The 24694-nt window shown below is 44.0% G+C and overlaps 1 protein-coding gene and 1 long non-coding RNA gene across 3 annotated transcripts in view; one reads left to right on the forward strand and one right to left on the reverse strand.

Annotated features, from left to right (window-relative positions):
* LSAMP (limbic system associated membrane protein) overlaps positions 1 to 24694 on the forward strand; it is a 977049-nt gene that overhangs the window by 100658 nt on the left and 851697 nt on the right. The window lies entirely within an intron of this gene.
* Positions 614 to 3201, reverse strand: LOC111939224 (uncharacterized). Its single transcript, XR_002869206.2, has 3 exons — positions 3111 to 3201; positions 2314 to 2372; positions 614 to 701 (listed from the first exon to the last, which is right to left on the reverse strand). It is a non-coding gene; the product is annotated as an uncharacterized LOC111939224 (long non-coding RNA).

Consider the following 24694-nt stretch of genomic DNA (forward strand, 5'->3'; position numbering starts at 1 on the left):
TGTTGGTGCATTTGATCCAGGCAATATATTGCTTCATAACATTTCTAGAATGCAGGAGGGTAGATGGGGAGAGTGGCTGACTTCTTAGATACAGACCTCAGTCTGATGTGGAAAAGGAGTTGTTTGTTATAATCTGAAAAGAATTTAGTCACCTTTGTGAAACGTTCTTTTGGTGCACTTTAGTATTTTTTATTTCAGTGTAATGTGTTTAACAAGCAGAAAACCACAGAAAAATCAGGTGGGGCTTTTTTTTTTTTTTTTTAAATAATCTAGGTCAGGTCAGTCTGAGTTAGCTGAGCCTGAGGCTGACATTACCAAGTTTATCTTGTGGTAAAACCAAAGTATGCTATCAGTGTGATATTTTTCCACTTGAGATAGTGTCTGACAGTTGCCATGAGGGTAAAAATGTACTTTTTTTCTCCCTTCCTTTCTTGTTTTTTGTTGGTTTTTTTTTTTTTGGTGTTTTTTTTGTGTTTTGTTTTTTTTTAGCAACTTTTGACAGTAGGCTCTGGCTATGACTTTAATTTGCTTGCCTGTGCATGCTGTGCATGCTTAGCAGAGTCCCATCATGCCTGGCATTAGTACCCAAGATCCTCAGGAGCAGCAGGGCAGGGCAGTGCTGACTACCAGCATCCACAGTTTACATGCCATGTGGCAAGCAGAAGCCTGGCCTCTTCCAGGTGCTCTGACTGCCATCTTCCCTTAACAACAAATAACCAAATGAAAAAGGTGATTTCCGATAGCTGAAACTGGTGTATGGAGCCAAGTGCATCTCAGCTAAAGATCATTCATTCAAAACACAGGTGCCAAGCACCTGGAGACAGCTGAAAGTAAAGTAGGTTTGGAATTTTTAGTGCACAGCCAATATCTCAACATTTTTCTCTTTTTTTCCCCCCATGCTGTTATTAATAAAATGAAAGTGGAGGATTTTGAGTCAAGCAATTTGACCCAAGCAAAATAAATTTTTAGTATGCTATAGCTTCATGATATCTAATTAATTCCAAAATCCTGAAGCTAACTTTGTTTTCCTTCATTAAATTGAGGGGAGTTGTCATTTTCACCCTCTTCTCTAGCCAGGTGAAGTTGAAGAAAAGAGCAAAATGGTACACGAATGGTGGTTCCCTTCTGACTAAGCAGAAGTAAATCACAAGAGATACGATCTACATAGCACAGCCTGTAGCAAAGAACAGAGGCATTTAACCTTCCTCAGACTTTTATAAGACAGAAGGAAAATGCATCTTAACGCTAAAACAGCTTGAAATTGAGCAGTTTGGGGCATTTCAAGAAATAAGACTGAATCATTGGGTGATATGAATTTGAAGATTCTTTCTCTGTTTCAGACCCAGAAGGAAAATGTTATAAAATTTCTGTGAATAATTTTGAAATTTGCTTGTGCCATGAGGGTTAGCTGTGAAATTTGTGTCATTTTGAATTCACATGAGAGCTGACTTGTTAGGGAAATGCATTACTAGGATGAAGTTTGGCCATCCAAACCAAAGCATGCCAAATAACATGCTTGCAAAAGGGGGTTGGTGTTGCTGTGAGCCTTAAGGGAAGCACAGCCTGGGACATGGATGGTGAGCCCTTTGCAACCTGCTTGCCCCTGCCTTGCAACCCATGCAGAAGAGCAAACAGAGGTTAATTTAGAGGCTGCATTGTCTGTTTGGACCTGGGATGGGAAGAAGCGTGTATTGTTTCGTATCCCAAGAACATTGCAGAAATGGATGTTTTCCATCCAGATGCCTGTTTCTGTTCTGCTTTGGATACAAGCTGCAGAGTTCTGACAGCTGCGGGGAGGGAGGCGTGTGTGTGCAGCAGGGAGCTGGAAGCTAGATTTGGAAACCCCTAACCTGCTTTTTTGCTCACGGGATTGTGAAAGTGCTCAGAGATTTCAATTCTTCTCCAGCTCTGAAGAATCATGTTGATATATGCTCCACATTATGATCATATATAAAGAGTGATAAGACATCTTTGAAAGAAAATCAGAGGGGAACGTGTTGCTGTGCGTGCTAAAGTAGCAGAAGTGTGAATGTCATGTTGAAACCTTACATTTTGATATACGGCCGTAACAAAGGGGGTGAGGGGTCTGTCTGTATAAAGAACACCATAAAATCTACTGCCTAATGATTTTTTTTTTTAAAGAGAATATAAATCAAAATTGAGAAGCTCAGAAGGCTTTTACACCTACTTAGTGGGTTCTGTGTGCATTAAATGTCTGCTGCTGTAAAACCCTACGGTACTGTGTCTTTGAAAGTTGGCTGGGAACTAATAGCACCTTATCAGGGTTTTGCATGCGATAGCCCTAAGGTTTACCTTTGTAGTGCCTTTTGAAAAAAAGGTCCTGCTGTACAGAGCTCCAGTCTATGCTCCAGCTAAAGGTGAAAAGGGGATGTGAGAAAGGGAAGTAATAAGATTATACCTAATTGCTTTAGCATCCACTTAACTATTTTACATATGTGTCTTAGAACAAATGTTTGTGCAGTGTCTAGACTGGTGTTTACAAATGTGTTAGCTAACTCTGGCTAATTGGGGAGCAATTAACGTGAGTTAAAGCAGTAGTCTAGACAAAGCCAGAGTGCTCCTTCTCTCTTCCCATCCACACCAAGCCTGCCCCAGCTCACACAGGGCTTGAACAGCTCGCTCAGGCACATGGTGTGATTTTTTGGGGGTTATTCTGTGCAATGCCAGGAACTGGACTCAGTGATCCTTTGGGTTCTCTTACAACTCAGGATATTTGATGATTCTACAATCTCTACCTTTATTCTGCTAGGGAGGAGAGGCTTGAATTGCAGCATAAAGAGGCATGCTGCTCCCTCTAAGGGAAGAGGAAAAGCAGGAAAGGAGGGATCCCAGCAGTGTGTCAGCTATGCCAAAATTACACCTCTACGGGAGTGCTGCCAGCAATTTTCATTGCTCGGCCTTGGCATTAGCATCACCTGAGCTATTCCTCCCTTCCCTGGGCCTTCTGCAGGCTCCAGCCTTCCTCTTGCTTTTCCCTTGTCTGCACTGTGCCTTCCAGCACCTGGTACAGCCCTTCTGTCTGCCACCCCTCATGACCCATCCTAAGGAGGGAAATTGCTCTGTTACACTCAGGTGATGGCTTCCCTTGCCTAAATAATGCTTCCTCTCCAATGGCAGCAGCCCTTCCCAGGGCTGAGGTTGTGTGGGATCACTGGGGGCAGAGCCCTGGGAGGGTCCTGGCCAGTCATCAGGGAGCCAAGGCATGGCAGCCCCTGCTCCTGTCCCTTGGCCCTTTTGGGAGCTGTTGGACTCCTCTGTGACATCAGAGCCATCACTGGCTGGGAGCAGAATGCCAGGCCAGGTGTGCCAAGCCCCCATGGGCCGTGCCAATGCTGCACAGTCTGCTCTGTTGGTGCCCAGAACGAGATGGTTGTGGGAGGCAGAGCTGGCTGAGCACCTTAGCAAATCTGCTTTCCCTGGCAGCATCCTGTGTGCCTGGAGGTGCCCCCAGCCTGCCTTCCCAGGGATCTGCAGAGGGAACATGCCCTGCTGGATGAACAAGGTACAGACTAAGATTTCAGGAGGGCTCTTGTGTTGTGTGGAAGCACCAGGCTGGAGGGGGATGAGGAATACCAACTCCCAGTCCTCTACTCAGACCCATTGTGAATGTTGTCTTTAGAGTAGGTTTCCCAGTGGGAAAATAAAGGGGAATTACTCAGGCTGAGCAGCAGCTGCTGCTGTTTCAGAAGTGCTGTGTCTGGTTTCCATGGCCCTCTTCAGCTCCTGTGGAATGACTTTTTTGGGGGTTAGGTGCTTTGGGGATTGTGCCTCGAAAGCAGACTTTGTGCCAACATCTGGGCTGAGCCAGAGTGCAAGCACACTTGGCAGGCCTGCTTAAATATGCTGTGGGATGTGCCCTTGAGGAGCTTCTTGGAGATGGGCTTTCATGGAAGTATTAGAGGTGTATGTTACAGGTGTGTAGCAGGGAAGGACTTGTGAGTTTTTGGCTTTCTCTTTTCCCTCAGTACTTGTCACAATTCACAACAACAAGACTTGTTTTTCCACACCAGGGTAGGAGTCATTCCCCAGATAAACAGGACCTTCCTGGGACTATGGGCTGCAGAAACTTGGTCAAGGACAGAGCAAGAGGAGACAAATTTTACATGGGAAGGATTTATGAACACAGACACAGGCATTGCTTGTTCTCTTTCCTGTTGCTCACACACGTCTGGAAGTTAAACCCATGAGCTAATTGCAAAGCTGCATGCACACATTATATATATATAAATAATAATAAACCTCCCATTCATTATGTACCCTGGAGTGTCTAACCTGCATTGCATCCAGTAATTCATTTGCTTGGGAATCAATCCAATATTAGAATAGCAAAAATGGAAGGTTGGAAGGGCTCTCAGGAGTCCATTTTCTTCCTTATACACAGGATCAAAAATACCAATTACAAACTCATGATCTGCCACAAATAGTCATACATGTGCAGAGCAGGGCCAGATTTCCCTGCCAATATAATGCATACTCTTTCTTAATGTGTATTTTCCCTGAAAAGATTCCTAGGAAGATTTAGTTCTGAGATAAATTTGTTTCTGATGTGCCAGCACGTACTAGAAGCTAATAATCGTGAAGACTTTTTCATGTGGAAAGGGAGGCTAGCAATCCCCTACTGGGGCATGCAATATTCACTTCTGGGTCCTGGATTATCATATTCTGATTAAAGCTTCTGTATGCATTAAAATGTTAAAACATTTTGGAAATGTTTTAACTTTCCGACATATTTTAGCATTTCAAAACTTGGAAGGGTTTGGAAATGTTTAACATGCACTCATTTTGAGTCTTTCTATCCTCCATATGTCTTTTTTTGCAGAGATTTTGCAGTCCCTACAAGTTTCTGGAATCATTAACAAATGGTTTTATCAAGGTCTCTTTAAATTTAAGGGAAATCCTCTCACTGATGCAACAGTTTTTGCCAAAGATCCTGGGATTTTTTTGGTGGAAGACAACATGATGGATGAGATGTTGATAATGACTGGGAATAATTAGGAAGGCATGAAAAGCAGGACTTTTTTCTGCACTTGGGAGTTGTTCAAGAGAAATCTGCATATTGTCAGGAGAGCTCTTGTAGTGCTGGTTGCAGGTACAGTCTTTCTGAAGGCAGTATCAGCTGTCAGACTGGCTGTTGCAATCTACTAGGATGCATGTTTGTGCTCCTGTCATGTGTTACAGTCATCCAATGTGTACACCTGTAGTCATGAATTTTAAGTTCACTGCTTTAAAGTGTTCTGGTTTTAAGCGCTTGTGAGCTCTAACAGAGGCAGCTTTGAAAGGTAAACTGGTTTCCTAGGAAAGTAAAGTGTTTTGTTCTAGTCAAGTAAAAGTTTTGTACTCCCTATTATAAAATTGGAAACACAGTTATTAAAAAAATGCAGCCATACTTTGCATCTGTCAGTAGTTTTAGCTGTCACTTGTAGAAATATTTTGGTATTTTGTACTCAAACCAGACGTCATCTTGCAGAAATAATCTTCCAGGGCAGAAGTGGTACTGTTTCTCTGAATTCTCCTTTTACACAGAGTCATACAGAGTTTGGAGCCTCCTTTGTTTTATAACTGACTTCACACCTATCTTCTTCTTTTGCTGGCATTTTTACAGGAGCTATCCATTTTAGTATTAGTGTTTGAAATGATTTTTAGTTATCAACATTCATGTTGTCTTCTGAAATGCATCAGCCCTGTGCTTGTTGCAGATTTCTTTCACTGGGCATATCCTCTTCAAGATGGAAGTTAATTGCACAGGCACATTCCCAGGTATCTCTTACCTTAATATGGCTGTGTGTATGTTCTCTATGTTTGTTGTGGTTTCTGTAAACTGTACCAGAAAAATTACTTAGGAAACAGTATTTTTCACAGTCTCAGAAGTGAAATTGAGTTGTGTGGCTCGTGTATAGTATATAGATAATTAATCTAGCAGCTGGAGCGCTTCAGATTGCCTCATGTTAGCAATTTGAGGAAGACATTTGGGAAGGACAGAGGGATTGGCCGTAGGTCCATATGCAGAAGAAAATTATGTTATGTTTATAAGTGAAAAGTTTCTTTGAAATCTATTTGAAACAAGAAATTTGTAGTTTAATTATTTGCTTCCAAAATCTCCTCTAAAACTTCTCACTGTACTCCTTGAGTCTATCTAGAAAATGTTTTAATTGCATTTTAGTTTCTAAAATGTAGAAATATTTATCTCCATATCATGAGTCTTGAATAGGTGAAGTCAGCAGTCTTAGTGACTGAGGATCAATCATCAGTCTCAAAAAGGGTGAGAGGAGTTTTGGAGGATACACACAAGAGTGTTTAACAGGTGCTGAGCATGTGTAGTGCTCTCTTGCAAGAAATCCAGTGACTGTCATTACAAGTTCTGTTTTTTAGCCATGCTTGCTCCCAGCACGAGGGCTCTGTTTTGAAAACCTGGATGCTAGGTTTGTTTCCCAAATGAGATATCAGCTCATTTGAAATAATCTGTCTCCAGTTGTGAATGCTGCTCTTGCTGAGAAAGCCAGCCAAATGCCTGCACGTGCTCCAGATACCAAGCTTGGAGTAGCCCTGTTTCAACATAAGCCTTTTATCTTGCATAGGGCAGGTTGGGAAAGTGGGGGGGAGTTCTTTTCCCATGCCCCAGGCATCATGTGAAGTGGGGTGGTGTGCTGGAAAATCCATCTTTTCCTTTCTGGACCCATTCCAGCACCCCAGTTTTACCAATACTGTGCTGTGGGGAGAGGTGTTGCTTTTTGCAACATAAGTCATGAAACAGCTAGTTTGTGCCCTAGTCTGGTATCAGCTGTGGGTTGTGTATCTCTTCCTCTGATAATGTTTCCTGCCACACCTTGCTGCTCATTTCTACTGCCACAGTTTTGCAAATGGCATAAAAATCTCCTTGCATACCATTAATGCAACATGAGGTGAATGAATAGGGGGAGACTTTTCACAGACATCCAGAAGTGAGGGGTAATCATCCCTGGTGCTTTTGCTCACTGATGCTCCGTGTGACCTGAAAGAAAAGCTGTTTCCCTGCCCAAATGCAGCCAAGGGAGTGAGATGCCTTGTTTCTGGGGATGGGGCTGCAAGCTCTGTGCATCTTCACACTGGGGTCCCCAGGGAAGATACATGCACTGTCATTACTGAATCATTCAGTGTGCTGTTGAGCACATGGGACTGTCAGACTTCTGAGTTAAATCTACTCGTAGCCATTGCAAAGCCATTTTGATGCCCACGACAGTTAAAACCTCTTACGGTGAAATCATTTATTGCAGCCCAAGATTTCTCTACAGTGAGAGCGAGTGCTTCTAGTAATCCTTGAGAAAGATCAAATTGAATTGTAAAAGGTGTTACACATTGTGGCAGTGGCTAAGTGCTTAAACATGTGAGGGTCCAGGGGAACACTGAGCCACCATTTCAACAAGGACACCATCTGGAAACTCCACAAGAGGAAATCAGCAGAGGTTCAGAAAAACACAGAAAGGGAAATGGCCTCACAAATCAGTAGTTCTGTTTACTAGGAGGCATGCATGTGTGCATCTGTACAAGCAGGCATGATTGCAGGCATCTCATCTTGACATTGTTTTGCATGTTTCACGCATGCAAAGGCATGTGCAATAAAGCATCATGAGTTTTGTGGGTGAGAATTATATGGGGTGTCACGCTCTGAGTTAAGTAGTCCTTCACCCCAACCCTTCATTTTCTTGTTTTTCTTGCTGTTATTTCTTCTTTAATGAGATGCGTTTGGACTGACCCAAGCCATTTTTCTCTCCCCTTGGCATTTATACCTTTTATGTGGTGGTGCAAAGTCATTCATATTCCCACCACAGAGCTGTTAGAGAAGGCATGACGGTCCTTTCAGCTGGTAACATTTTGAGATCTGAATATCTTCATTAGAAAGGTCATGAAAAATGCTTTGGTGCTCTGTTGTTATCCTGTGATTTACCTTTCAAGTCCAGACTGCCTAGATCGCATACAGCTAAGCCTGGGACATGCACGAGGGAAATATGTAAGTATTGGTGCTAGGGCTGGCCTCTGTAATTGGTCCCCAGTCTGTAGTGCCTGTTGTAACCACTTCCAGGCAAAGAGGATAGGAATGTACAGACAGACTTGCATTTGCTTGGAAAGTGTTGGACAGTGTGGTTTCCTCATGGACAAAATTCCATTTTCTGAGCAGGTCTAATCACAGACTTGCCTGATAACCCGGTCACTGCTATAGGAGCTTGTGTTTGTCCTGCTGCTCCTTATACTGCAGAGGAATACAGAGTTACAAAGGCCACTACCTCGATATAGGATTTGTGTCGTAAAACAGCTTTCAGTTAAGAGGGAAAGTTGTTGGATTCTCGGAGAAAAAACCCTTAGCTCAGGAGTTTTGGAAACTTTTCTTCTTGATGCTCCATTTTCTGGGGCAGTGATCTTTCCTGCAAGATTTCAGACTTTTTTTGTTGGAGTCAAGACCCCTATTTTGGGATCTGCTGCCTTAACTTCTTACATTGCTGGGGTCATCCCCAGTGATGCCAAAAAATAAATCCCTTATGGGTTGTGTCATAAGCTGATCTGCTTAATCAGGTGGAAAGAAAAGTTTTAAGCCATCCCCAGTGTCCAGTTCTGAAGATGCACTGTGGGCTCGCCACTGTCAGCACACAAAGCACCATGGTGTGCCAGCAGACGGAGCAGCAGCCGCCTTACTTCTCATAACTTGCATGTCTGCAAGCAAGGATGGTGAGGAAAGGATTGTACATGGATTAATGTTTTGTGTGAGAGAGAAACTACGATGAGATGAGTAGAAGTAACCTGGTGAGAGGATCTCATTCATCCCACTGCTGAAAACCAGATCAGCTTTTATTTGGCTGTTTCCTGACATGTTGATCTAGTTGACTCTGAAGCACCTTCTATTGGTGGGGTCTCTGCAACACAAAACTATTTTTTTCCAGTGCTTAATGCTTTTACTGCTAGAGCTGAGAGGTGACTTCTGACCTTAATCTCCTTTTCTGCAATTTAGCCCCCATTTTTCTTGTTGTATTTGTCATGGGTATGCAGAACAATCTGTTCTATTTTTTTTCTCGGAAACCTTTCAAGTTTTTTAAAACCGTCTAATGTCTCATCTTTTCCTTTGTCATCTGTAAACAGCTCCAGTGCACTCAAGTTCCCATAGAAATTGTGTTTTCTCAGCTTCTGGTTATTATCATTGCCTTCTCTCCAGCAGGGCCACACTTCCCTTGGGGCTATATTCTCCCAAGGTGGACACAGTACTCTGGCCCACTCCCGCGATCCTTGGGTAAAGATAGTTTCTGTGTTGTGCAGATTGCATCCTTGTACAAGTATATTGCATTTCCTTTTTCCTTTCTAACAAGTCAGTGGTGATTCATGCTGAGCTTATGGTCTGCTTTTGGCTTTTATCCTGTAAGCCCCTTTTCTGCTAGGATGCTAATGGCCTGATTGTTCATCCTCTGTCAATGGAGACAGTTATTCCTGCCAAAGCATAATTTCTTGCACATGCCCATATACTTTTTATCAGTTCATGTTGTAAATGAGATAATTTTAAATTCCATACCTATCTTCCACATGTGCTCCTGGCTCAGCTTGCTGCCATCTGCAAATTTAATAAACAGATTTTGTCTTGGTCATTAATGAAAATATTGAATATCACCAGACTGCAAACATATCCATGCAGAAACCCCACTGGTGTATCCTTGCATGTTGACAGTGAGCCATTGGTAACTACTTTCTGAGTACTGTTTTCCAACAAGTTCTATAGCCATTTCATAGTGCATTCATCTAGACCATATTTTCTGAGCTTGCCTGTAGGGATGTTTGGAGAAAAGGTGCCAGAAAGCCTACTAAGGTCAGGATATATGACTGAGCTGTTTCTCTGCTGTCCACAAGACCCATTACCCTTCCACTGAAGAAAATTAGATTGGTTTGACATGATTTTCCTTGACAAGTGCATGTTGCCTGTTACTCATCTCCTTGTTATCTTGCAGGTGCTTGAAAGTAATCTGGTTATTTGTTTCTGTCTGTTCTTGGAACCAAAGCTAAGTTCTCTGCTTTATAATCCCCTGGTCTTCCCATTTATCAAGATACGTACCGCATTTGGCCATGTTTTTGCTTTTGTGGAGCCAGGCTTAGCCCCTTGGTTTTCCAGCTGTTTGCAGGTGAATGTTGAAGCAAAAATGTCAAATCCAAGCATGCTTGACTGAACATACACCCAAGTAAGGTGATTGGCTGTATCATCAGCCCCCTCCAGCACTGTGGGTTTGCCTCACTTCTGCAGAAGCAATGTCACAAATCTGTGTCTAAAATGAGCAGTCTTAAGAGTTTACCTGCAGCATAAATAAGGTAAATAATGTGTTGTTTGGTGTATCACAGCTGTGAATGTACATGGAGGAGCTCTGTGCTGGCCAAATCAGAAGTGCTGTAAACCAGTTAATCGGTGTTTACCCTTCAGCTCTGCCTAGCAGTGGCCCACAGAAGGATAAGGAAGAGAATCTGAATAGTATTTTATTGCCAATGTTTGAAGAGAAAGTAGAACAGACAAATCTCTCTCTGTGTGTGTGTGTGTGTGTGTGTGTGTGTGTGTGTGTGTGTGTGTAAAACTAACTATACCTGTAACTGGCACGAGGCTTTTTGTGTAACTGCTTTTAGGGAAATAGACTTTGAGCCTTGAGGCTTGTTTTGGAAGATTTAAAAAAAAAAATCCAGGGAGATATTTTTCACATGTTCATGGGCAGTCTCAATTTTGCTTAAAAACAGCAGAGACAAGACAATTCAGAGTAGATTATAGAAGTGGAAAAGCAAAAGACTGATAGAAGAACTTGAAAGCAGGGAAAGACATGAGAGAGCAGTATCAGGGATTAAAATTCATCGTGTGAGTACAAGCAGAGATACAGGTGAATGGAGCTGGAAGAGAAGGAAAAAAGGCCAAGGAAAGAAACTGAAGAAGCAGAAAGAGAACAAAGGTAATTGTTCCTTGGTGGATTTCAAGGACTTAGTCTAAATAGAAGAAAGCACAGCATCTAACAAGGAAGGGAGGAATGGGAAAATATGGGGACATAGCAGAGCATCAAAGTTACTATAATAAGGACAGCAAGGGGAAGCTTTTGGATTCAGAGATGTGCAAGGCTGGGACCATTACACTGAGGTGGAAGGCAGCATGCCCTTGGCACTGAAACAGGGTAGGGGAGAGGCCCTGGCTGGCACTAAGGTGCTGTCGAGTTTATGATGGGATGCAATCAATAGGAATAAAGCTGGCTGACAGATGAAGAGGCTGAGAATGGTTATCTTTGCAGTATGAAACCACATTGCATTGATTCATGGCACTTAGGGATTAATCTGCCTTCAGGTACACCTGGCTTTTAAAAGTGTTATAGTTACACTTTTTACAACCTGAAATAGAGTCAAGTGAACTGGGTTTTTCTCCAAATTGAGTGCTGTCCAGCTCTGGAGTTTGGTTCAGCCAACTAGAGAAAAACAGCCAGCCAGCTGCAGTCTTACAATTTTCATCCAAGTTCTCCTCTCAGTACCTGTGAAATAGTTGATCTGTGTCTTTTATCAGGACCTCATCACTTGCCTTTCTGAGCTCTCAGTTCTGGTGGAATGGAAATACTATGATCAAAAATGTGGGGAGAAATCAGAGTGAAACTGTAGCAAAGAGCCTGTGATAATTTGCAAAGAAGGTGTAATGGGTGTTTATTCTGATTAGACCGTCCAGCCAGAGTAGAACTGGGAAGGACAATTGGAGAAGGAAGAGAAGCAGTCCCAGACAGAGACAGGTAGGAGATCTTAGGAGGACAAGGGAAGTCTGATGAGGTGAAATAAGATGGAGGTATGCACTTAAAAAATAGCAGAGCAAGATGTTATTTTTGAGGTCTTTGTCCCAAGGGCTTTTGATCATATCTCTGTATGAGTAAGTGGAGTAGAGAGCTAGGAGTGATAGAGGTCAAAACTTTTCTTGGGGGAGAAAAAAGAGTGTTTTCACTGAGGAAAGTATATGGGCTGAAACAGATTTTACCTTAAGGGTCATTGGTCATCAGCAGGGGCAGATGTAGCACTATGACTCCCACAGTCCTGACAGTTCTGCTGCTGGAAACAGCCTGGTACAAGCAGCCACCTTGAAAGGGAGAGATAGAGCAGAGGAAGTGTGCTAGCTGGGCCTTTTTCTCTGCCCTGTCACTTTATCCTCACCTGTGATGGACCTTGCCAGGCTGGTCCTGGTGCTATCATCAGCAAAAAATCCAGTGGGCTGCTCACAGTTTAAACAACCATTTCCCTTCAGACTTGCCATCTTTATTTAAACACCATGAAGATGGGAAGCCACCTTTCCAGCCCTGCAGGGCTAATGCCATTATCTCAATTCCCAGAAAACACTGCTTCTGGTCCTCTGTGAAGGTAAGAGGCTGGTCCTTCAGTTGACTGGCAGGCAGTGATGAAGTCTGAAAGGAGTCTAGGAGTCTGTCCTAAGCCTGAACCAAGGGATTACTGTGCAGCTGCTCTTGCCTTGCCCAGAGAAAGGTTAAGTTTCCTGGTCCGGGCTGTCACGGGCTGACGGTTTGACATTGCCTGCTTATAGATCCCAGGACTTGGCCAGACCCCACCACTTTAACTTTCACTCTTAGTAAATCACAAAATGAAATGGAGTTTTCTTCCGAGTGACAGGTAAATCTTGGCCACTCTCTGGCTGCTGTGCCAGTATTGCTTAATTCTGTAATCCCTTTGCCCTCCGTTCCTTGGTGCAGTGAGCACATGCTGGGAAGCACTGGAGTGACAAGTGATTTCTCTGTGCCTGATACCTCAGTTGGGAGACTTGATTAAGTGAAAATATCTTTGCATTCATTTATTTTTTTTTTTTCAGGTACAGAGAATGAAATGCACCTAAGAAATCATCCGGGGCTGGGAAACATTACAGAGATTCCCTGCTCTGCTAGCTGCCCAGCCTCTCAGGCCAGCAGCTTTTCTGTGTTGCATATGCAGCTGGTTTTATGAGGAGGTGAAGATTTGTTTTGCTGTTTCCAGTTTTACTCTGACAGACCTGACAGAAGTTTTCTTCCAGGTCTAAAAGAGAGTCTCTGCAGTCTTCCTTACAGAGCAACCTGCTGCCAGTATTAGAGACTTCGGTAATCCCATCCACTCACAAGGGTGAGGAGGTGTCTCCTTCCACTCACTGCTGCCAGCTGCCAGCTTAGGGAGCTGGAGCAGCTGGGAGCTTCCCCCGTCAAGAAGGCCATAGATCATTCCCTCTGGCATCTTTCACCCTGATTTGAGTGACATTACTACAGCTCTGGGAACTGTTATTAGTATTCAGTGGTACACTTTTAAGCAAAACCTGAGAAAGGAATTAATCTGTCAATAGGAATGAATATACTGGACAGTGATTTATGCAGATCCTGTACTCAGAGTGACTATGTTCCTTTCAACTGCATCTCTCAGTCTTGTTCCCAGAGCCAATACACAAACTTGCATTTAAAGTTACATTACAGCTGGCTGATCATTTGTTCAACACCTGGGTCCAGGCAAGCACTGCTATACTCGGGAGGCAAAGCTGAGGAGAAGTGCACATATCTGTCACTTTTTACAAAGCTCAAACAGTAAGAGACATAGCCAAGGCACAGGGCTCTGTTCAGTTATCCAGGGCACATGTGCTGGGCTCTGGCATCCTGCACATGTGGGAGCTTTGGCATGTGTTTATAACTTCCCAGATACTGTGCTTTTCTGCTGGATACATTCATGGAAAGGTGTGTACAGCTGTGTAAATGTAGAGGTGCATCTGTGGGAGGAGGTGACTGTGTGCTCTGTACATGGCAAGTGCAGCTATGGAATTCTGTCATCCATTGCATGCATGGTTAGAAATGAAACAGAGAACTATTCCTTTGGGTGCACAGGGTCCTGAGGTCCTGCATATTATGGTGACAGCATGGTCTGGTTGGAAAAGCATGTTTGTGAGTCAGGAGATTTATGCTGCATTTCTCACTGTCCCCCTTATTTATTGTGACACTTTGAGAAGCCACTTCACAACACTGTCTTTTTATCCTGGTTTCAATACAGAAGGCGACTGCAGCACTACCAATTGTGGAATTTTTTGTCATGTGTCTCAATGATAATTTGTGCTTTACCAGATGCCTCTGCTTCTGAAAGTAAATTGTTCTCAACCTTTTGTGGTTTTGGTGACAGAGCAAGGCTTGAAAATATGGTTTGCAACCACCCCTGAGGCTCGTTAATGACAAAAAGAAGGGGGGAAATGAACTTTTCTTATTGTTTGGAAATCCTTTCTGTTTTCTAGAACCCTGATTAATGATATTGGTATGATTCAGGGTTGTGAATGTTTGTTGGAGTACTGACAGGATTCTTCAGCCAGCCAGTAGGCAGGACACTGTGTTGCTCCAGTGAAAGGTGCTGCAGGCTTGCGGGCCCTTGCATGGTCCCAGGGGGCTGACGCAGGGGTGCACGTACAGTAGGGTTCACATGTTGAGACTGAAGGCATTCAGATCAAAACCTAAAGATGTATATGTATTTACATAGGGAAAAGCACTTCAAAATTGGGAGGTTCACGTACAGAATCTGTCCAAGTAAATCACCTGTGAATTTCTTGGAAATCACAGAGAAGAATGACACAAGTACACTGAGATATAGTTGTGCTGATGCATGTTTTCAGGTGTGGCCAGAGTTGGGAATAGATGTGTAGCCCTCTAATTAAAAGAGCAACATCTCTCCATCTCAGTGTGTGTGAGTGTGAATTACTCCCCCCAAGTCAGATTATCCCCTGTGATATGTGGAAGCAGCATGGTTGCAGTCGTAGCAGGGCTGCCAAGATTCTTGATTGAGTTCCACGGTAGCTGAGGGGGGGTTGGCAGAAAAGAAACAAAACAGAATGAAAAACAAACAAGGCTGAGCTTCTGAAGTCAGGATTCATTTCAGCTTCTATTATAAACCAAAAATGCAATGGAAAGAGGGCCACTCTATAATTGGTGTGATTTAAAATCTTGGGATAGGAATGACTCGCATCCTCGGTGTTGACAGTGCTGACTGTCCCTGGTTTCTGGCCCACAAACTATTACCACATGTGTGTGGCCATCTTTCCAACTCCTTTCTTCCTGTCATCCTTTCACTTTCTGGTACACAACACAAGCCTATGCATTTGCTCCCTGGTATCTTTTCCCTCCCATTTTGCCAAAGGGAGGGGGGAGACCAGCTATTACCCAGAGTTTCTCATCCCCCAGATTCCCTGTGTTATGCAGAAAGCTTCTCTTAAAATTATTGAGATTATTACTGTTGTATATTTTATACATACACATATATTTTTATATATATATATTCTTCAGTCTCCCTCTGCAAGTGAGAGATGCACCCGGGATTTATCTCTGTAATGAGAAAAGGGAGATAGGGAGAAGTAAGGGCATTTTTCTCTGACTTGGATTGTAAGTCATTTTGATATTCATTGTAAAAGATGCTTTTCAAATATTTAAATGTATGTGTGCTCACATATCAGTCCTTCAGGATGGATTGTATGCGACATAATCACTGTTTTATATCTCTTGCGTTCTGTGATGTTTCATATTCGTTCATTTCGTTAACTTCATCTAGAAGAGATGGGAAGATGAGGAGCTGGAACTGGGATTAACTTCTGTGGCTTGTGCTCTGTCCTCACCTATTTTCCGAATGGACTAAGTCTGGAGAAAAAATATGCTCACCCTTGACTGGAGCTTTTGCTTTTCCAACGCTATTGTTTTTGGGGCTAGAGTGGGCTTAAAGTAGCTGAGACCTCCTGAAAACTTCTCTTACATCTCAGGGAAAGGCTGAACTGGGATTTTGCTTGATAATTAGCTCAATATGCTTGGTAATTAGATCAAACAAAGGCCATTTTGTCTGAGGCAGGAAAAGTATACAAATGTAGAAGTATCAATGACACCTGTCCAGGTTTACCCTAGTGTGAAAATCTCTTCTCACAACTTGGGGGCTGGCAGAGAGGGAGAGGTGGGTACATTTGCTCCATCTTTGCATGGCTGGGAATTGTGGCTGGCCATGCTGCACACAAACTCTTCCTCCCCCTTCGTCCTTGGAAGGTCTGCTCCCTGTCAGGTGTGCCATCCTGCCATCTGCTCCCAGCCCTGAGCAGCTGGTCCGATGGCCACAAACGCTGGCAGGAGCGGCCTTCCAGCCGCGTGAATGACAGCACGCGCCGCTGCTTCCTTGGCACGGCGAGCAGTGCTTGTAGCTGGGAATTAGAGGCTTGTAAACCTGCCGGCTCAAAGGCAGGGGGAACAGCTCTCGGCGGCACTCCCGAGGCGTGGGAATCCGCCTGAGCTTCCGCCAGTGCCCTCGCACCTGCAGGAGTCCTGGCCAGCCCCGGGCAGGATGCCTGTGCCCATGGCAAGTTGTCACGGCTGAGGTCCAGAGGCAGTGCAGGTGATCCCTCCTCATCATTATCCCTCATTTGAGTGGAGGGAGAAGCCATCCCAGCTGCAACTGGAGGGGCAGCCCTGCTCCTCCCCAGGCCATTTTATATAACAGCCATTAAGGCTCTGCCTGAGACATGGTCACAAGTGTTACGGTTTAAGCCCAGCCGGCAACTGAGAGTGACAAAACTGCTCACTTATTCTCCCCCAGCAGGATGGGGGGAAAAAAAGTATTGGAAGAGTAAGAGTGAGAAAACTTGTGGGTTGAGATAAAAAAAGTTTAATACACAAGATAAATAAAACCCAAGATAGTCAACTGATGCAGATGAAAACAGTTTCTCACCACTAGCACATCAATGCCCAGCCAGTCCCTGAGCAGCAGCCCCCAGCCAATTTCCCCTCTCCTTTCTATGCTGGGCATGACATCCTATGGTGTGGGATCTCCCTTTGGTCAATTGGGATTAGCTGTCTCAGCTGTGTCCCCTCCCAGCTTCTTGTGCACCCCCGGCTTTCTCACTGGTGGGGTGTTGTGAGAAGCAGGAAGACCTTGGCCCCGTGTAAGCTCTGCTTGACAGTAGCTAAAACATTTCTTTTGTCAACACCGTTTCCAGTATGAATCCAAAACACAGCCCAACACAAGTTACTATGAAGAAAATTAATGCTACCCCAGCTAAAACCAGCACAATAAGGAAGAGGGAAGTTAGGGGCCAAGTCAGAGGTAATTATTTATAAATACTGACTCTCCCTGGCTTGTGGGAAAGGAAGAAGAGAAAGGGGAGGATGGAAGGAAGCAGGGTAGGCTGGAAAGAAGTGAGGTTTGGTAGAGGGGTCCTACCTGCCTTCTGTATCTGCTTTCAAGACAACACACACATTCTTCCCTGTTACCTGCAGGGTTCTGTAAGGCAGTTCTCGATCTGTCACTGGCTCACTGCTGGAGTCTCCAAACTTGAGTGGTTCAAGAAAACAAGACTGCAGCCCAGCAGGGAGTGGAGGGAAAGGGAACGTGCAGATATTTTGCTTCAATGAGAATGAGAAGTTTCCTGTCATAAAAGGGAAGCAGTTTTCTCCAGAAACCCTATACATGGTACATCAGGAAAGACCATCAAACTATTGCAATTCTTTTCAAGAAGAGCTTGTGCGAAGACCACTGTGTGACTGTGATTCATTATCAGGACTCTAATAATGGTGGCCTGGATATCTGTCTGCTCTTTAAACTTCTTTATCCCACAATTATTTAAAGTCATGTGTTTTTAGTGTCCTATAGTGATATACTAAATCCAGCACAAGAGTGATGATTTTTTTCCAGAGTTTGAATTCTGACTGGCATGACGAAAATAGCCTGCAAGTTTCAAATTTTGGTGAATGTTGTGGCTTTTCCACATCTGGGAACCACAGATGTGAAAGTTAGATCCATATATCAAATGCTGTGCCGTAGAATTTCAGAAGTATTTTCATGTGAAGTTCAGATTCATCCCCATGGTTTCTGGGAGCTCCTCTTACCTGGAGAGGTGCCATGTGATCTGTGAGCTTATTTATTAAGCTTATTTAAGCCTTGCGCATTCTGCAAACAAGCAGGCTTGGGTGACTGACTGATTTTATGCCATATCCCAAAGAAACCGGAGATTACATTCTTTGTCCTGGTGTTGGAAAGCTGTTGTTGTTTTTCTGGGTTCCTTTCTCTTAGGGAAAATCACTGGTGGGTATAAAAAGTGGTGTAAAGCTCCTACTCTTTGTAAAGAGTTTCTGTCCCAGAGAGGTGTCGCTGCTCAGAAGAGGTGGGGGGCCTGAACTTTGAATACCTGTTGCAGAAGAGGAACTGGATCTTGAGAGCTGCTTGTACTGGATGGGTAGTCCAGCTACTCACTTAACTTTTAGCTCCCTCTATGTCCAGAAAAAATTTCATTGTGGAAATGCTTCTGTTGAAAATTCTGTGAAAACTGGTAACAGTGGAAGAATTTTGAATTTTTTATATGAGCTGGCATGTTCCAATTTAGTGTTTCATCTGGACATTTCCAGATACTTTTGAAACTTAAATCTGTGCTCTTCCTGCTTTTGAGGTCTGTTCAAAAGCCCCTTTGAAGGTCAAAGCTGGAACCTTGGCCCTCACTAATCCCTCCCAGTTGGTCCTCCTTGCTTTGAGAGCACCTTGCAAATGTAGCTGAAAAGGTGTAGAATAAGTTCTTTGCCCTCTTCCCTGCCCTCTAAAGAGGGGGCTTCACTTTCCAGAGTTGGGAGCTGCTCATCAGTGCAGAAGATCTGAAAGGATTGACAAATAGATTAATACCTGGCAGCTATGGCTGAAACTAGCTACCTCTGAACGAGCAATCATTTATCACTAAATTACTTTCTCTAAGACAGGTAATTTCTGATCAACATGCACAAAAACAAAGCCACAGCAGTGATGTGATGTTAACCAGAGGCCATTCCTACTCCCTGGGCTGGTGCAGCAATGAATGCAGAGAGAATTATCACTTGAATGGTTTATGAAGCTTAATGAAAAGTGACATTGCAGGATGGGGAGGGAGGGGACCACAGGGCCAGGTCTGGTTTGTCCAGTAACGAGTGCCACATGCAGAGAGGATGTATGACTGGAATAATTCTCACTCAGGAATGAGCAGTACTGGCAGAGCTGCTGCTGGGACAGGGTGAGAGAGTGGTGCCTACAGAGAGGGGACTAAAGTGCATGAACTGTGTGGTAGCCGTGCTTTTTTGGAACAGAAGTAGCCCCATACCAAGGGTTTTTAGCGTAAATAAGGTGGTGAGAGGTGAAGTGTGCCTGAAGCAGAATCATGGAGCATGATACATTTGGAAGCATCAGCTGTTTAAAGCTCAGCACAGGGATTCAAATACAAAAGTTTTGGTGTGGGAAGACTTGATGTTGTTTCTGCATCCGTAGCAAACCAGACTTGGAGCTGAGTCCAAGCCTTGTCAAAATTTGGGGCATTCAGTTCTGACATGGTAGCTCCTGAAAGGAATGTCTTTTGCATTTAATGAATTTTAAATGTGCTGCATGTCTTCAGGGGTCTTTAAAATTCAGAGGAGTTAGAAGAGGCTCTTCACCTCATGGAACAGGGCTTGGAGGAAAGGAGGAGCAAGGGCATTTCTGCGTGTCAAAGGAAGTCATGGCCAAGTTCTTACAGGGTACCTTGGCTAAAGCCATGCCAGGTGTCTTCAGTGAGACAGGTTTGTAGTCTATCTCTCTGGCCATGCAAGGTTAACTTTATTGTGCCTCATAGGGATTCTGTAATTGATGTGCATGCTTATTTTTAGTCTTTGTGTGAGTGTCAATGCAAAGTGAAGACGCTGCTCATTAACTTGCTGAGCTTTGCCTCTCTGCACCTCAGGGATTGCTAGCCCAGGCACCCTGGGCAACCTGGTGGATACCTTTTCCGTGGTGCTTCTGACCTTTTCTCGTATTTCCCAACTAATAACAGGGAAGAGAAGAGCTGCTAAGATCTGTAAGGTTTGTTTCTTGACAAATGTCCCATTTTCACAGGCAGTTGAACTGAACTACAGCTTGTGCTCCATTCAAACATGTCAATAAACATTATTGCAAAGATGTACAAGCAATAATGGGAATGTATAAAATTCACCTTTATTTATTCTTGCCATGAATTTACACAATGCTCTAAACAGCTTTTACTCTTCCAGAGCAAAGTCTTTGGATTTTGCCTTTACAGTTGTGCTAATTTCCCCAGATTCAACCAAAGATCTTTGCCGCCTTCTTTGCCTCTGCACCACAAGTGCTGGGGACGAGAGCACTGCAGTAGAGGTACGGATACATGTCTGAAGTTGAAGTCAGACTCAGTTAAAAGCTGGAGAGGTGAAGTTGCCATTCTCTGGGATAAGCTGCTATGTATGTTATTGCCCGTCCTTTGCTTGATCACACAATGCCAGGGAGTAAATTACATTCGACAGTGCAGTGGAAGAGAACAGCTCAATTCCCGTCTAGCTGTAGCTTCATGAGAGTGGCAGTTGTATTTCTACACTAGGGAAGGAGGCTGCTCACTGCACTCCCGCAATGCTTTCACGGAAGCCAGTTAAGGTATTATGTGAACAAGGCGCAGTCAAGCTCTTCATCAGAGGTTCAGTGCTGGTTTTCCTGTAGTGACAGGTGCTCAGCAGTACTCTTTTAGCTTGAAAGCTTCTTGGAGGTCACAGGGGTAAAACTCATTTCTGAGCTGATCCGTGGCAGAAACAGGGTAAGAAGAAACAGATTTGTGCAACAGCTTCCCAAACTGAGTTTCTTGGTAACTGGAAAATGTGGATGGAGAAAAACAGCAATGCACAAATACAATATACAAGCCTGGTGATTGCTGCAGAAAAGGGAGGGGTGGTTTTACTTCTACACCAGAGTGCCAGAAGCTTTGTTCCAGCCTAAAGACTATTTTCCTTCCTCTCTGGGGTTCAGTGACTGTCCCTTGCCTTGTACCTTGTATAACATCTGCAGCGGGGTCTGCAGTTTTGGTCTGTCTTCACATGGGCTTGGGCACAATGGCTTCTTGGTCCTACTGTGTATTCTCTATTTCCTTTATCAAATCACCCAATGTCCCAGCAGATCTGTGTTCAGCACAAACTGTGCTCTCTCTGCTGTACCTCACTGTCCTCTGTCTTCTGCCTAGGAAGATTCTGCTAGAGTGCCAGCTCCAGGGCTGGGTGTAGGACAGCTGAGTGGAAAAGGTCTGGACAGCGGAGGTTGCATGAAGCAGCTGCCTTTTCCCCTCCATCACTTGATTCACCCAAGAGCATAGCTCCTCTCTGCTTCCTGGGCTTCTGCCCAGCTCTCCCAGCTTTGTGCCAGTGGGTAGGCTCTTAAGTTTGGTGCTGGCTACTGTTCCTGGAGGTCTCGCCATGCTCTATTGCTTGTGGCATAAATGCTTTCATGGAACAGCCAGTGCCTGGGCTCTATCTGTGCTTCCCCTTGGCTTGCTGTTCTGCAGCTTTGGCTTTTCTACATTTCAAATGTAGCTAAGGCTACATTTCAGTAGCCTTGGCTCTCTGATGGCTTCCCTCCTGCTTTCCCTGGTGCTGTGCTGCCCACCCAGCCATGTTTGATGCCCAGACACCCTTGTGAGCTGGCCAAACTCTCTGTAGAGAGCCCCTGTCAGTCTGCAACCCAGAGTATCACAAGGGTTTAGCCCAACCAATCTTCTCCAGCAGGCTCTGAAATTGGGTCCTCCCCTCCCTCTCAGCCCCAGCCCCACTATAGCTTGGATCAGCAAGGGTGAGTTTTGAGGCTGACCTTGTAACAACAGGGCATCCTCAGTAATGCTGCAGAGCAAACTTGACACTCCCTTATTCCCAGTCTGCCTCCATGCCTATAGAAGTGTTCCTGCCTTGCCCTTTTTCCTATCCCTTTGCTTACCTGGGGTATCACTTTTTTTTTTTTTTTTTTTGGTGGGGAGGAACATGGTGCCTCTAAAACATCATCATGAAATAGTATCAATAGTCTGTAAAGCATAGAAAGAGCTGGGGGAAAGCTGCAGAACTCCCATAGGGAGGGGATATGCTTTGTGGTTTGGATCCCAAGGCATGTTTGCTCAGACCTCAGTACTGAGATGGCAGTCATCAGTTTGGTTTGATTGTCCTTGGGGTGGAATGTACGGTGGGCTGAACTACCCATTATGGCTGCTTTTTCTCTAGCTAGCCAGACTGTTCCTAAGTATTCTTGATTTAATCCCTGCCAAAAATACTTCTGCCTATCTGTAGCTGCAGCAGCTCCTGCTTGTTATACCCTGAGGAAAGAGCTCTCCACTTGGCTGCCCTTGCCTTTGCCTGCCGTATGGGGAAGCGGTGCAGGATGTTGTTGGGGCTCATGCTCTCCTTTTTTTTTCTTCAGGACTTTTTCATACATCTGTAAGAGCGTTTTGATTTTCTTTACAGATAACTAACGTTCCAGGTAGCCCCAACACCTAGTTTTCCTAGTTAGTTAGTTGAAGAGTTTTTTCTTCATGTTGAAGGCAGGTCCATGCTCTGTAGCTCTCCAGTACTTCTCTGAGGCATCACTTGGAGCCTTTCAGCTTTCTCTGAAGACAGGCAAATTCCCAATCAACAGCCCCAGGCTTTGGTAGAGGGGCTACCTGAGGAGCTTTGTGGTTGTTGAGGAAAGGTGACTGCTTCAGACTCCTCCCAGGCAGCTCCAGAATGGTTTGGCCTTCCCTGGAGATGGTGAAATTTCACAAGTAGTAGCCACAGACTCCTCCATGGAATCCACAAAAAGAGTTCTGGCAATATTTGAGAAGTTTTTCAGCTGGGAAGAAGAATAAGCAGCTAGAAATTTTCAACAAAGAGAGAGCTCAGCCTCCCTGGCCTGTTTGCTTTTATCTTCTCTCTGGCTTGTGTTGGCTTCAGGCTTTGGAGAAGAGAATGGCCCTCCCCTGAATTGGACTCTTGCTGATGGCAGGGTGCCAGCGCTTATAGGTGTGGGAGGAGCAGAGCTGAGCTGCCTAGGGCCAGGAGAAGCAGTGGAAGGCTCAGAGAGATAGATGGGATATCTGTAGGGTTAGGAGTGTGATGGCTCCTGCAGCAGGGTACAAATCACCTCAGCCCTGCAGTCTGGGGACAGTGGTTATTGCAATATATTTTTTATATATATAATATATCATTTTAGTAGCAATAGGTAAGGGAGATAAAAGTGTTTAAAACCAAGTAAACAACTACAAAAAACGTAGGGTTTAAAGTTTATTTTTAAACCTAAGTTTGGGATTGTTGGTATTTGCACACGTCCAGTTGCCTGCCTGTATTGCAGCAGTTCAAGGCCACCTAGGCACAACTTAGAGTAGCTGTGAAGTTGCTGCACTGACCTGTTGTGTGGGTGTAGAAAGTTTGAAAGCATTGTGATCTCCCGTTTGATGGGGGCTAGTTTTGTCTTCTGATGATCACATCTTGAGTTTTTACCCAAGCTCAACAAAATCCTTCCCAGTGGGTATGGTGTCTAATAGAGGGAAGGGAGTAGTTGAAAAAGATTGCTTCAAGTGGATGGAGCGCCTGAAAATTTGTGTAAATAGGTGCGAAGGAACTGACTTGATCCTTGCTCTTTCCACTGCAAGGAAAGAGATCACAATCAGAAAGCAAGATAAGGCACAAAGCCCCTGTTTTCACATCTTCAAAAACTTTGGGTTCTCAAAGTGTTGTCAGGAAGAAAAGCCAGCTCCTGTGACAGTTGGGAGTGGGTTGGCACTTCTTTGCTCACTGAAATCACACCATCTATATAAAAAAGAGTAAGAAATTTCTTCTTCCCCAAGCAAGTAGATTTGCTTTTGTTCCCATCAGCAATCTAGTTTGAAGTCTGGAAAATACTGAGAGAAGGGCTGGAAGTGTGAGACCTTTTCATGTTCATGGAATAGTAGATATCTAGACATGGGTCTCTAACCCTTCCTCTGCCTTTTTTATCTTATGTGTTATATGAGGTGGCAGAAATAGGAAATATTTTTTTTTTTTTTTTATCCTTGAAAAGTGGATGTTAATCAAATAAGCAGCTTCTGGTTTAAGATATCTCACATTGTCCAAAACTAGCCAGCCTTGGTTTGTTGCAGCTGCTGGCACTGCCCTGAGACTTAGCTTCTAACAGTTATGTTAAAAATAAGTCAATTTGTTATACACGCAGTGAGAAGTTAATCATGTTATTGATACACAGTGCACCCCTAGAAAGATATCTGTTTGATAAGATCCAGCAATGCTAACAAGTTGGGCAGGAGAGGAGGCATGGACAGAGATAGATGTGGAAGCTGGGGAGGGTATTTGAAGAAGGACGTAAAGGCACTTTTTATGAAAGGGAACAGGTTGTGTCAAGACAAAGACAAGGAATTCTCAGAGTAAAAACGAGGAAGATAGTGTTGAAAGCAAAGAAGGAGTAAAAGGAGATAAAGAGTAAGACCAAAGATGGAAGTGGGAGTAGAGGAAGAGCTTTGTCTAAGTAGGAAGAATTAAAAAACTATATATGGAAGAAAAAAGCCTGGCATCTGAGCACTAAGCTCGTGAAAAAGACATAATCAGTACTTGCAAAAGATCTCATAGTCACAGGAGATGAATTAAACATGGCCCCAGAGGTGCCAGAATCCCTAGGCAATGTGGAAAATGAATCTGCAGAAGAATTCCTGAGCTCCAAATGAACACACCGGCCAGACTTACAGGTCCCCCTACATAGATGTCTTGTCTTTGCTTTTGTGTGGGAAGTGCTCAGTACACCTGGGCTACTCTTGTACAAATAAACTAGGCAGAGGAGAAGATAAAGTAGGGAAGGTAGGAAAAAAGGACACATGCACAAGAGAAAGAAGCACATTTCTATTTCTGAAGGGCAGAATTGTTTT

This window comes from Cyanistes caeruleus, chromosome 3 (assembly GCF_971803275.1).
Source record: "Cyanistes caeruleus chromosome 3, bCyaCae1.hap1.1, whole genome shotgun sequence".
NCBI classification, from domain to species: domain Eukaryota; kingdom Metazoa; phylum Chordata; class Aves; order Passeriformes; family Paridae; genus Cyanistes; species Cyanistes caeruleus.